The sequence below is a fragment of the Peromyscus maniculatus genome, chromosome 9 (genome assembly GCF_049852395.1).
Source record: "Peromyscus maniculatus bairdii isolate BWxNUB_F1_BW_parent chromosome 9, HU_Pman_BW_mat_3.1, whole genome shotgun sequence".
Lineage (NCBI taxonomy): Eukaryota > Metazoa > Chordata > Mammalia > Rodentia > Cricetidae > Peromyscus > Peromyscus maniculatus.
In genome coordinates this window covers 30296935-30310425 of record NC_134860.1, presented here as the reverse complement: position 1 = coordinate 30310425, position 13491 = coordinate 30296935, and the positions used below count along the sequence as shown (strand labels likewise).

The following is a 13491-nucleotide window of genomic DNA, read 5'->3' as shown; positions in this document are numbered from 1 at the left end:
CTTCTCACTGTGGCAAAAGAAATGAGATGTTATTTATTTTGGTTTATGGTTTCAGAAGTTTCAGTCCAGAGTCTTTGACTCCATTGCTTCTTGGCCCATGGTTGAGTAGAGTATGTGACAGAAGCCACAAAACGCATGAAGTTCTGGAAACAGAGACAGAAGGAGAGACCAGGAACCAGGTATCATCTTCAAAGGCAGGCTCACAATGACCTACTTCCTATAGCCATGATCCACCCCTAAAAATGTCCTTCATCTCCAAAACATTATCACCAGTTTGTAGCTGGAGTTGTCTCTAGTCCCTCCTGGGCCCGCAGCCACTCAGACCCACATAAACACACAGATGCTTATATTATTTAAACTGTTTGGCCTAATGGCTTAGGCTTCTTGCTATCTAGTTCTTATATCTTAAATTAACCCATTTCTATTAATCTATAAGTTTCCACGTGGCTTGTGGCTTACTGGTACTTTACATCTTACTTCTCATGGCGGCAGCTGGCAGCGTCTCTTGACTCAGCCTTCCACTTCCCAGAATTCTCCTTTCTCCTCTCCCACCTATACTATACTTGCTGCTTGGATACTGGCCAATCGGTATTTTATTTATCAATCAATCAGAGCAACCCATTCACAGCATACAGAAAGATCGATATCCACAGCACCAGCTGGGGACCTAGTCTTCAGTGAAGACACCATGGCAGGATATTGCATATACAAATCACAACTTTTCTGCTTGGGAAGTATGTATAGATCTAAAAGATTCCATCTACCTCTTCCAAATTGCACTCTGTCTCTAGACATTGCCAAGGTAGGCATATTGGAACCCAAGATTTAAAAAAAAATATTGTGTATGTCTATATATGCTTATTAAGATATACCCCATATTTTTCTAAGTTGAAAGTGTTATTAAAAACCTTATAAAGTTGATATATAGAAAATCTCTATTTGGGGACTTAGAAAATTGCTAAATGGTTAAAACTCTTGTCATATAAGCGTGAAGCCTAGAGTTTATATCCTTAGAACCCATGTAAATGCTCATGGTGGTGTGGTGTGGCAGCCCACTTAAATTTGTAGCCTCAGAATGGAGAGACGGGATAAATCACTAAGGCAAACTTGTTAACAAAACTGACTTGGCAAATTCTAGGTTTTGTGGAGAGACTCTGCCTTAAAGAATACAGAATAACATTCCAAACATCAAGCTTGAGCCCCCATAACCTGTACACATACACATAAATGTGCACCACCCATGCACACCACAAATGCACATGTAGAGAAAAAAAGAAGTATCTGTATTGTCCAGTCTGCTTTTGTATCCTTCCAAACTTTCGTTAACCTGGCCAGTGATAGAGTTGATGGGTAGTTGGTGGCAGAGCAGAAAGTTGATTAGAAATAATTATTCCCATTATACCCATACAGTAATGGAGGAGCAGGAGGGAAGAGCAGAAGAGGCAAACAATGGTTTCTCCCCTTTAAGACTTTTTTTTTTGCTACAGCTTTTTCTGCACTAACTCTGGTTCTTCAAATAATGCATCAAAAGGTTTATCTTGATTATTGAGATTGTTTTTGCATCATTTGACATCTTGTTCTCACACAGTAACCAATGTTCTTTCACCCAATGCTGGCCCTAGACCCACTGCAAATATTTCACCATTTAAAAAGAGAAATGACAATCTCAATTTTGATGTGAAGCCTCATAGTTTAATTATATTGGTAGATTAATGGAAACTTAAAAATACAGTACTGGCCAGAAGAGCATAAGAAATTCTACCATAAAGCACAGTAATACCATCTAGTGCAACCAACAGGCAGGTGAGATACCTGGCTCCAGGATTCACCCCAACCCCCACCACCCACTGGACATTGTCCTGCCAAGACCCACTCTGCCACCCAATCCCAAACACCTGAACATCTTCCCCGTGGCCAGCCCTCCCCCACAACCCCAGCTGACAACATAGGCATAGGCACAAACCACACCAGTTGGAAAAACAGGTGAATGACTGGTATCTCAGCTGGACTGTCCCAAAGTTTAGACCCTAAGGAAACCCCAGGAAACTTTCTGTGGCCCTCCCGCTTCCATCCCAGCATCACCAAGGTAGCTGGACCCTGTTCCCACCTCTGGTGGAACTCCACTGCTCTGCTGCAAGTGGGATATCGGCCTTCAGGTTGTGCCCCCACCCCTACCTCCACCACCCACTGGATGCTGTCCTGCCAAAATCTATTCTGTGACCCAACCCCAAGCACCTGAACATCCTCCCTATGATCTGTCCTTACCCTCAACTCCAGCAAACTACACAGGAATAGGCACTAACCACACCAGAAAAAAAAACAAAAAAACAAAAAACAGATGAAAGAACAGGCACAGGCATAAGCCACACCAGTTGGAAGAAAAGATGAGTAACCACTGGTGTAAAAATATAAAATCAATATGACACCACCAGAAACCAAAAACCCTACAACAGCAAAACCTGAACATTCCAATGCAGCTGAAACACAAGAAAATGAACTTTAAAATTACTTTATGAAAATGATAGAGGCTCTTCAAGAGGAAATGAAAATTTTCCTTAAAGAAATTGAGGAAAAGGAAAAAAAAATGGAAGAAATCAATAAATCTCTTAAAGAAAGCAAAGAATGCATTGAAAAAACAAACAGGTGAAGGAAATGATTCAAGACTTGAAAACTGAAACAGAAACAATAAACACAAACTGAGGGAATTCTGGAAATGGGAAATCTTTAGAAGCAAACAGAAACCATATATACAAGCACCACCAACAAAATACAAGAAATGGAAGAGAAAAATCTCAGGGGTTGCAGGGGATGCGATAGAGGAAATCGATTCATCAGTTAGAGAAGATATCAGATTCAGTAAATTCCTACCACAAAACATCCAGGAAATCAGGGACACCATGAAAAGACCAACCTTAAGAATAATAGGAGAAGAATCCCAGCTGAAAGGCACAAAAAAATATATTCAACAAAATCACAGAAGAGAGCCTTCCCAACCTAAAGAAAAACATGCCTATAAAGGTACAAGAAACTTACAGAACACCAAATAGGCTGGACCAAAAAAAATTCCCCTTGCCACATAATAATCAAAACACTAAACATACAAAAAAAAATTTAAGAGCTACACAGGAAAAAGGCCAAATAACATATAAAGGCAGACATATCAGAATTACACCTGACTTCTCAAAGGAGACTCTAAAAGCAGAAGGTCCTGGACAGTTGTTTTGCAGACACTAAGGGACCTTGGATGCCAGCCCAGACTACTATACCCAGCAAAACTTCCAATCAACATAGACAGAAAAAACAAGATATTTCATGCCAAAATCAGGTTTAAACAAGATCCATCCACAAATGCAGCACTGCAGAAAGTACTCAGAAGGAAAACTCCAACCCAAAGAACTCAGTTACATCTGTGAAAACATAGGCAATAGATAATCTCACTACAGAAAACCCAAAGAAGGGAAACACACACACTATCATTACCACCAACAAAACCCAAAATCTAACAGGAATTAATAATCACTGGTGAATAACACCTCTTAATATCAATGGACTCAATTTGCCAATAAAAAGACACAGGCTAATGGAATGGATACAAAAACCAGGATCCTGCATACAAGAAACATACCTCAACTTCAAAGACAGACACTACCTCAGGGTAAAGGATTGGGAAAAGATTTTCCAATCAGATGGATCTAAGAAGCAAGCTTGTAGATGTAACCAACTGTCTTATTAAATAAGAAACACAGAACAAATGCAAAGAAGAAAGCCAAGAGGTCAGAGCTAAGAGCTAAAAACCTTACCCTTCCTCTCACGGTGGTCCTACCTCTCTGAAAGAGACCTACTTCCTGTGTCTCTCTCTCTTTTTTTTTTAATAGTTTCTGTTCTGCCTTCTCATTGGTTGTAAACCCCTGTATCATAGTCACTGCCTGTCTGTACAGACCTCCATGTCTTCTGTGGTTGTTATTGAGATTAAAGGCATGCTGGCTGTATCCTTGAACACACAGAGATCTACCTAGCTTTGCCTACCAAGTGCTGGGATTAAAGGTGTGCACCACCACCACCCAGCTTTCCTATGGCTTGCTAATAGCTCTGACCCCCGGCCAACTTTATTTATTAACATACAAATAACATTTTAGTACAAATAAAATATCACCATATTTCCCCTTTTCTATTTTAATAAAAAGAAAAAAGGATGCCGGGCGGTGGTGGCACATGCCTTTAATCCCAGCACTCGGGAGGCAGAGCCAGGTAGATCATTGTGAGTTCGAGGCCAGCCTAGACTACCGAGTGAGTTCCAGGAAAGGCGCAAAGCTACACAGAGAAACCCTGTCTCGAAAAAACGAAAAAAAAAAAAAAAGAAAAAGAAAAAGGAAAAAGGCTGTAACTAACGTAAGAAAACCTATATACAAAAGTACAATAACTATATACAATATATACAAGTAATAAATACCTAAACAATGTCTAGTCCATTTGTATTTGAAAAATTCAGAGAAAATAATTCCATTATCTATCCTATTTTGGTAAGTCCAAAATGTATCCAATTTGCTTTCTATCCTAATTAATCTTCAACTATAACTAACTAATCTTCAACTCCCTCAGAGATCCAAGAGGGAAAATAAATATTACCTAATAAAAAATAAAAACAGGAAGTACATGCAAGCAACTTCCAAAAAAAACAAATGTGAGTTGACAGAAACAGCCAGCTGCTTGGACAGTCACCTGAGGTTTCTCCACAGTGTTGGAGCATCACCTCTTCAGCCTATAGGCTTAGCGTATCTGACAGACTCATTTGTTAAGTAGGAAGTACACAAGGTAAATAGTTCGAGCTCACATTGGGTGAGAGCAGTCCATGTACCAGAAACACCTGAATTCCACTAGTGTCCTGTCATGATTCAGGATTTTAAATTCTGGAAATTGTTGATGGTTTTTGAATTCAGCTGTCCATTCTTCTTGGCTGTGTATATATGGCTTCATCTCAGCATCCTGTTCTTCTTCACATCCCTCTATTAAATGCCAGTCTACTATTGAGAGGTGTGAGCTTAGTTACTCTTCAAGAATAACTGTTTCAGATGCTGTTCCATTGCACATCAGAAGCCATTGGCCCACTTCCTGTTCAGCTGCCTTTGAAGAAAAGGGCACTGTACCTTTTCTGGATTGAGAAGGCCACTTCAGGGATGGTGCCATATTATCCTGGCCTCAGAATATGCCTTTTGATAAAGCCATAACTACACTTGTTTTGGCAAGAATCAGTAGTCCTTTGTTTCATGTCCTGTCTGCCCTGTTTGTCAGCAGTTGATTCAAGGATACTTTGTTGTCCAATGGCTAACTTTTGCCACAGTGAAAGTTAACTCCATATGCAGTTTCTTCAATGCCCATATTTTCTCTGAAGTAGATTGGTACTGCCAGGAGCCCACATGTCTCATAGTCATAACAAAAAAGAAAAATTTTCTAAGTTATTAAAACATTTTAAATGCCATATTCTGTAGATCTCTGAAGGGATTGAAGATGACCTGTCTATCAAAAATATATCTGCTCAATTTTTAAAACATACCTTATATGACTACAAGTTCTGTTATAATGTCTAACTACCAACTTTCATTTCTTTATATCCTAATAGTTGGTAATAATAACATTCAAGAATAAGAAAATTGCAGTACATTGTTAAATGAATGGTATAAGTACAATTAGAAATATACATATAGCATTTTCTAACAATATCAATTTCAATATATATAATTTGTATACAATATAAAACAATCCAATCCAATGTAGAGTATTTAAAACTAGTAATTGTCTTTTTCTTTTTTTTAAAAAAAAAAAAAAAACAAGAACCTTAAATCTAATCTCCTTTGCTTAGCCTTTTTCTTCACCCTTGACAATAACTTGTAACCAACCCCCCCAAACAATGAAAATTATCCCAGACCCAAATCCCATTAAAAAGACCAAAAAAAACCCACCCACCCCACAGCACCTCTTTGGGAATCTGGGCGTCATATTCTTAAAATTGCTTCCTGCTGGGTATGGGCAAAGGTATCTTTATCCTGAAAAGAAAAATTTTAGGTTAATTGTCAAATTCTAGGAAAGGTAACTATATCCTTCCTTATCCAGTCTGTGTATAATGCCAAAGTTCAGGGTTTATCTCAAGTCCTTATTCAAGTAGTCTTTGAGACTGGATCATCCCAGCTAGCCCTCTCAAAATTGCTCTGAGCACTTTGTAGTTCAAAGCTGATCTGTAGATGATGTTTGTCAGCTTATGTAATATTATTATTGCCATGTGGAATTGTTGTTTTTGTGGGGCCCCATCTTCTTCCTGGAGACTTCAGTTGATGTTAGGCCTGGCCGTGATTTCCTGCAGAAAACTGATAAGAGACTCGAACACAAAGACATATATATGCAGCTAATTGAAGCCTTTTTTCTAGAATTAGTTAGTACTCTATATGACCATTCATATCTTAACAAAGTTATATATATATATATATATACAAATATATGTATATATATATACAAATATATGTATATATATATACAAATCTTGTAAATTTTGATATAAAATCCATAGAAGGCATGAATATTAGATGGAATCATATGAAGTTACTGCAAATCAGCCATCTTGAATCTATAGAAACAAGAAATCATGTGTTTCAACCTGATAGGTTTGTTCAACTAATTAAATATGAGAATGTGATGAATCAGCAGAGATATGCTGGATCATAGGAAGGCCTGGAACAAAGGGGAAATTTGCTATTCTGTGTTATGCAGCAAGTTCTGGTATTTTGCTGTACATTTCTAGCCAAAGGGCAAAAGTCCTGGTGAGGACAGGATTATGATCTGACTGTTTTCCTGCCAATGTATTGGGTCATTTTATCAGAACTCTCCAGGGCCTTCTATGTGGGGTACTCATTCCATATTTATGTCTCTAAGTGTCCATATCTCTGTCCATGTATGGTTTCTGCTATGGATCTGAATGATTTATAAATATGAATACATTAATTAAGCTTCCATTTTTTAAAAGTATCTTTGAAAAAAGCTGTTCAAGTTTAAGGTGAAAAGAAAAGGAGTCTTTATCAACACTTATATGTAGCTAGAGTTTTCCTGCCTTGCCCACAGTCAGGACAAATCTTTGTCCCCCGCCAGTCCCACAGCTGCTCAGACCCAACCAAGTAAACACAGAAACTTATATTGCTTACAAACTGTATGGCAGTGGCAGGATTCTTGCTAACTGTTCTTATAGCTTAAATTAATCCATTTCCATAAATGTATACCTTGCCACGGGCTCGTGGCTTACCGGCATCTTCACATGCTGCTTGTTCTGGCGGCAGCTGGCAGTGACTCCTTCTGCCTTCCTGTTCTTTCTTTTCTCCTCTCTGTTAGTCTCGCCTATACTTCCTGCCTAGCTACTGGCCAGTTTTTTATCTATTCACCAATTAGAGCAACACATTTACCATACAGAACATCCCACAGCACTTATACATTGATTTTAATCTGGAAAAGGTAACTGAGTTTAGTGCTAACTGAACTTAAAATGTAGCTTGCTATTCACTAACCTCTTCTGATTGAAGTTCAACTATTTATCCATACCAGGTGCTGGGTATTTACAATGAATATCTCATTATCTTAACGTGGGCCCTAGTATAATCCACTTTTTTTCCTATTATTATAGGTAAATTTCCAGCTGACATGTACAATTCAGATACACAGCCTGGGTTACTTGTAAAATCTAGTTCAATTCCTTATTGTGTAAGAAACATGAATTCTAAACTGCTGGTTTCAGTGTAATACTTTTGTGTTTAAGCATCAGTATACATTTGAAAAAAATGTTTAGTTTCCTCATATGTATTAGGCTACTATAATAAGGATTCAATTTAAAAAATTGTACATTCCACATTCTTGTTCCACACCAAGGATAGCAGGTAGAGGAGAACATGGCTAGAGCATAACAGGGAAGAAATGATTGTGTAGAATTAATAGGTGTAGCTCACACAGTGACCAATATCTGCATTATCTCCAACTGACCATGAACTAGAGCCAAAATAAACCTTTCTTTTTTTTTAAGCTGATGTTTTTCAGGTACTTTGTTATAATAATGGAAAGATGCTTAACATATCCCATGCTAGATTTCAATTCAGAAATGAGAATTTTGAAGACTTGGGTCTCTTTGACATCCTTTTAGCTGGTAAGGATAGTAGCCAGAAGGGATTGTGAAGATGTTTTCAAAGTTCTGAAAGATCATGCCTACCAACCTAGACTACTATTATCTATTAAACTACCTATTAAAATAGAAGGAAAAATAAAAGCTGTCCATGATAAAAAAAAAAACAGACTAATGGAATATATAATAACTAAGCCAGGTCCACAGAGAATACTGGAAGAAGTACTTTGTACTGAAGAGAAGAATAAAGATACCCAGGTGGGTGGAAACAGTATCAGGACAGTTAATGGAAAGAAACACACAGAATCAGCAAAATGACTTCATCAGTATACATCTTTCAGTAATTACTCTGAATTGGTCTCAATTCACCAATAAAAAGACACAAACTAGCAGATTGGAGTAGAAAAGAGAATCTGTTTTTCTGCTGTGGTTAAGAAATACACTTGACCATTAAAGATGAGATGCTATTTCAGGGTGAAAGAATGGAAGAAGGTACTCCAAGCAACGGAACAAGCAAGCACTGTTATCTACTGTAAGATAAAAATAAACTTTAAACCAGAATTAGTCAGGAGAGATTTTAAAAGGCCACTTCATAGTCCTTAAGAAAACAATCTGTCAAAAGGATATTAGAATTGTAAACATAATGTACTAAACATAGGTGCACCCAGTTTTGTAAAACAAACACTAAAGCCATCAATGAACCCAAACACAGTAATTATATTTCAATACCCAACTCTCACCAGTAGACAGCCCATCAAAGACAAGAAGTAAACAGAAATGCTGAAGTTAAATAAAGTCGTCAATCAAATGGCCCTAACAGACATCTATAAAACACTCCACCAAACACTAAAGGATACTCATTCTTCTCACCAGCTCATGTTAATTCTTCCAAAGTAGATCACTTCTTAGGATGCAGAGCAAGCCTCAACAAATTTAAGAAAACTGAAATGACATCCTGTATTCTCTCTGCCCACAGGGAATAAAGCTATATATCCAACAGAATGAGAAACTATAGAAAGCATACAAACTCATTGAGATGAAACAGAGCACTAAGGAACAATGAACAGGTCACTGAAGAAGTTAAGAAGAAAAAAAATTTAAATCCTGAATGAAGATGAAAGCCCAATATAGTCAATATAGCCAAATCTGTAGTATACAGTAAAAGCAGTCCCCAGAGAAAAAGTTTACAGCTCTTAGTGCCTATATCAAAAAGTCTGTGAAATCTCAAATAAATAACTTTATGACATACCTTAAGGACTTGAAAAAGCAAGAATAAACCAAACCACCAAACAGTAGATGGAAATAAATAATTGAGATCAGGGGAGAAATTAATGAAATAGGAACAAAAAATTACAATGAATCAATGATACAAAGAATAGATTTTTTTGAAAAGATAATCAAAATTGACAAATCATTAGCCAAATTAGCAAAGAGAAAGAGAAGACTCAAATTAATGAAAATATAAAGAAAAGAGAGACATAACAGATATCAATGAAATTCAAACAAATCATAAAGACCTGTCTTAAAAACCTATATTCCATCATATTGGAAAATCTAGAAGAAATGGAGGAAGTTTTAGATATACATGACATGCAAAATTAAACCAAGATGAAACAAACAATTTAGACATAACTATAACCACCAATTATATTGAAGTAGCAATAATGTCTCTCATCTTAAAAAGGAAAACTCCAGGGCCTGATGGATACTGCAGAATTGTATCAGAATTCAAGGAGCTAACACCAGTGCTTCTTTGCTGACTACAAAATTATCACAGTTATTATTACCACAAAATTGAATGCAACAAAAATTATAGATCAATCTCTTCTATGAATATAACTACAAAAATTCTCAGTACAATACTTGTAAACCAAGTTCAAGATCAATGATCAAGAAGATCGTTCATTCAGGTTCTGGTTACTATGAATAATGCTGCTATGAACACAGTTGAGAAAGTATCCTTGTGGAATGATTGAGCATTTTTTGGATATGTGCTCAAGATTGGTGTAGCTTTGTCTTGAGGTAGAATGACTCCCAAATTTTTGAGAAGCTGCCATACTGATTTCCAAAGTTGCTGTATAAGTTTGCACTCCCACCAGCAGTTTAGGAGTGTTCTCCTTGCTCCAAATCCTCTCCAGCATAAGCTGTCAAAATGGAGTATTACTCAGCTATTTAAAACAATGACATCAGGATATTTGAAAGCAAATGGATGGAACTAAAAAAAAAATATCCTGAGTAAGGTAACCCAGACCCAGAAAGACAAACATGATTTGTACTCACTCATAAATGGATATCAGCTGTAAAGTATACTACAATCCACAGCTGCTCCAGAGAAGCTAGGTAAGAAGGAGGGCTTAAAGGGGGATGGGATGAATGTATTTCTCTGGGAAGGGGAAGTAGAAGAGATCTCCTGGGTAGACTGTGGGCTAGTTGTGATGGGAACATGAAGGATTGGGTTGGAAGGGATGGATGGAGGGGGAGAGTAATGAAAGAGATGTCTTGAAGTGGGGGACATTTGGGGGTCAGGTAGAAACCTGGTACAAGGGAAAGTCTCACAAATCTACAAGGATGTCCCCATCTAATTCCTAGCAATAGTGGAGAGATAGCCTGAACTGGTCACCTACTGTAATCAGATTGGTAACTACCCCAATTGTCATCAGAGAGCCTTCATCCAGTGATTGATGGAAAAAGATTCAGAGATCCATGTGGTGGTATTGTGTTCCCCAAAATATTGTGTACTCTAATAAATTTATCTGGGGTCAGAGAACAGACAGCCACTAGATACAAAGGCTAGAAAATGATGGCACTCACACCTTTAATCCTAGCATTCCAGAGATAGAAATCCCTCTGGATCTCTGTGAGTTCAAGGCCACATTGGAAATAGCCAAGCATGGTGACACATGCCTTTAATCCAAGAAAGCCAGCCTTTAATCCCAGGGAGTGGTGGTAGAAAGCAGAAAGATATATAAGGCATGAGGACCAGAAACTAGAAGCTTTTGGCTGGTTAAACATTCAGGCTTTTGAGCAGTAATTCAGCTGAGACCCATTCCAGATGAGGACTCAGAGGCCTCCAGTCTGAGGAGACAAGACCAGCTGAGGATCCGGCGAGGTGAGATATCTGTGACTTGTTCTGTCTCTCTGATCTACCAGCATGGACCCCAATAACTGGCCTCGGGTTTGATTTTATTAATAAGAACTTTGAAGAATCCTGCTACAGATCCACAGCTAAATGCTAGGCCAAGCTCAGGGAATCCTGTTGAAGAGATGGAGGAAGGATTTCCTGAGCTAGGGGGGTCAAGGTTATCACCAGGGAACCCACAGAAACAACTAACCTGGATTCATAGGAGCTCACATACTCTGGACCAACTGCTGGAGAGCCTTCCTAGGCCCTCTGTATATGAGTGACAGTTGTACAGCATGATCTACTTGTTGGACTCACAGTGGTGGAAGCAGGGCCTGTCCCTAATGCTTTGGCTTGCTTCCAAGAACCTATTCCTTATATTGGGTTGCCTTGCTCAACAGGGGAGGAGCTTAGTCCTACGTGGGCTTGATGTGCCATGCTTTGTTGACATTCATGTGAGGCCTGCTTTTTTCTGAATAGAAATAGAGGAGTGGATGGGGGCTGCAGAGAGAGGGAATGGGAGTAGAGGAAGTAAGGGAAAATTTGGTGCAGATGTAAAATAAATGAATGAATTTAATGAATTTATTTAATTAATAAAATAAAAATAATTCATTATGATCAAGTTGTCTTTATTTCAGAGATTTAGGAATGATTTTATATACATAAATCAATCAATGTAATACACCACAGGAAGACATACAAAGACATAAATCCCTTGATTATTCCAAGAGGGACAGAAAAGGCCTTTGATAAAGTCAAACCTACTTTCATGATAAAATTCATAGAGAAGCAAGTGATGGAGCAAGCATACCTCTAATAAAGACTATATATAACAAATCTATGGTCAATATGGTAAATTGCTGCTAGCTTTTATAAAAAATAGACTTTGATAACTATCCTGACAAGAATGAAAGTATTTTTAAAAAACATATCTACCCTTCCTTTTGACAATTAGAGTATTGAAACAATGTACACCAAAAGATTGGCATTTTCCTAAGACCTCATCTTGGGAGATGGAAAAGTCTAGGGCCTCAGTTCCCTGGAAAGAAGGAACTTGTATCCTGGAAAGAGATTTTGTATAGCTTCTGAAAAATTAGCAAACATTCAGAAGGAACTGGGGCTAGAACAATGATGGGCAGTGACTAAATACCCCACCTCAACCAAGACTGTTTAGCTGTGCACACCCTGGTGTCTTTTGTTACCATCTGGGCCTCGTGTCAGGACTCGAATGATGGACTGAGTGGTAGTCGTTGAGCCTATCTATTTATTCTTCTTTCAAGTGAGCACATAAATACACACAAATATGTGTATGTATTTACCCTCTCTGCTATTCACTATAATTTGTATCTTTAGTTGCCCTATTGAGAATGGGTGGCCGAGCTTAGCATGTTAGGACTGTGAGGGCCTTGCCTCTGATCCTAACAACTCTACTGACACTAAGTCATTCAGAATTAAGTATGGTGTTAGCTGTGAATTGGGTTGATAGATCCAGTGGTTCTCCACTGGAAAAAAAATTAATTTTCATTTTCTAAGCAGGTATCAATTGCAAGTAGCTTCTTGGTTTATGTCCACATCTTCTCAGTGATGGAATATTGTCTTGATTGAACCTGTGCAGATCTTATGCATGCTGTTACTGTCTCTGTGAGTTCTTATGTATATTAGTCCTGTTGTGTTAGGAAGACATTGTTTTCCTTTAGATTCATCTGTAACCTCTGGTGCTTAGAATCTTTCTGTCCCCTCTTCAGAATACACCACTGAGTCTTAAAGGGAGGGTTCTGATAAAGACATCTCATTTAAGACTTAGTGCCCCCAGCCAGGTGTGGTGTCACATGCCTTTAACCCCAGCACTCAAAAGGCAGAGGCAGACAGATCTCTGAGTTCAAGGCCAGCCTGGTTTACAGAGCAAGTTCCAGCACAGAAACTGTGTCTCAAAACAACAACAACAAATAAACAATCTTTATTCTGCTGGGCAGTGGTGGCACACCCCTCTAATTCCAGCACCCAGGAGGCAGAGGCAGGAGAATCTCTGAGTTTGAGGCCAGTGTGGTCCAGGATGGACAAGGCTACAAAGAGAAACTCTTTCTCAAAAAAAAACAAAATAAAACAAAACCTTAGTGTCCCAAAATCTCTTAATATCTGCACATTTTGTAGTTGTAGATCTCTTTATTAATTACCACCTACTGTAAGAAGAAGCTTCTCTGATGAGGATTGAGTGATGCTC

The 13491-nt window shown here is 38.2% G+C and overlaps 1 long non-coding RNA gene across 12 annotated transcripts in view; it reads left to right on the top strand.

Moving 5' to 3' along the window:
• LOC143267277 (uncharacterized) overlaps nucleotides 1-13491 on the top strand; it is a 177470-nt gene that overhangs the window by 10042 nt on the left and 153937 nt on the right. For 11 of the 12 annotated variants that reach the window (XR_013042251.1, XR_013042248.1, XR_013042247.1 and 8 more), the window contains exon 4: nucleotides 56-179. This is a non-coding gene — a long non-coding RNA (uncharacterized LOC143267277). Of the gene's footprint in view, nucleotides 1-55; nucleotides 180-9125; nucleotides 13459-13491 lie in introns of those variants that run through there. The other variant, XR_013042252.1, reaches the window with a different exon arrangement.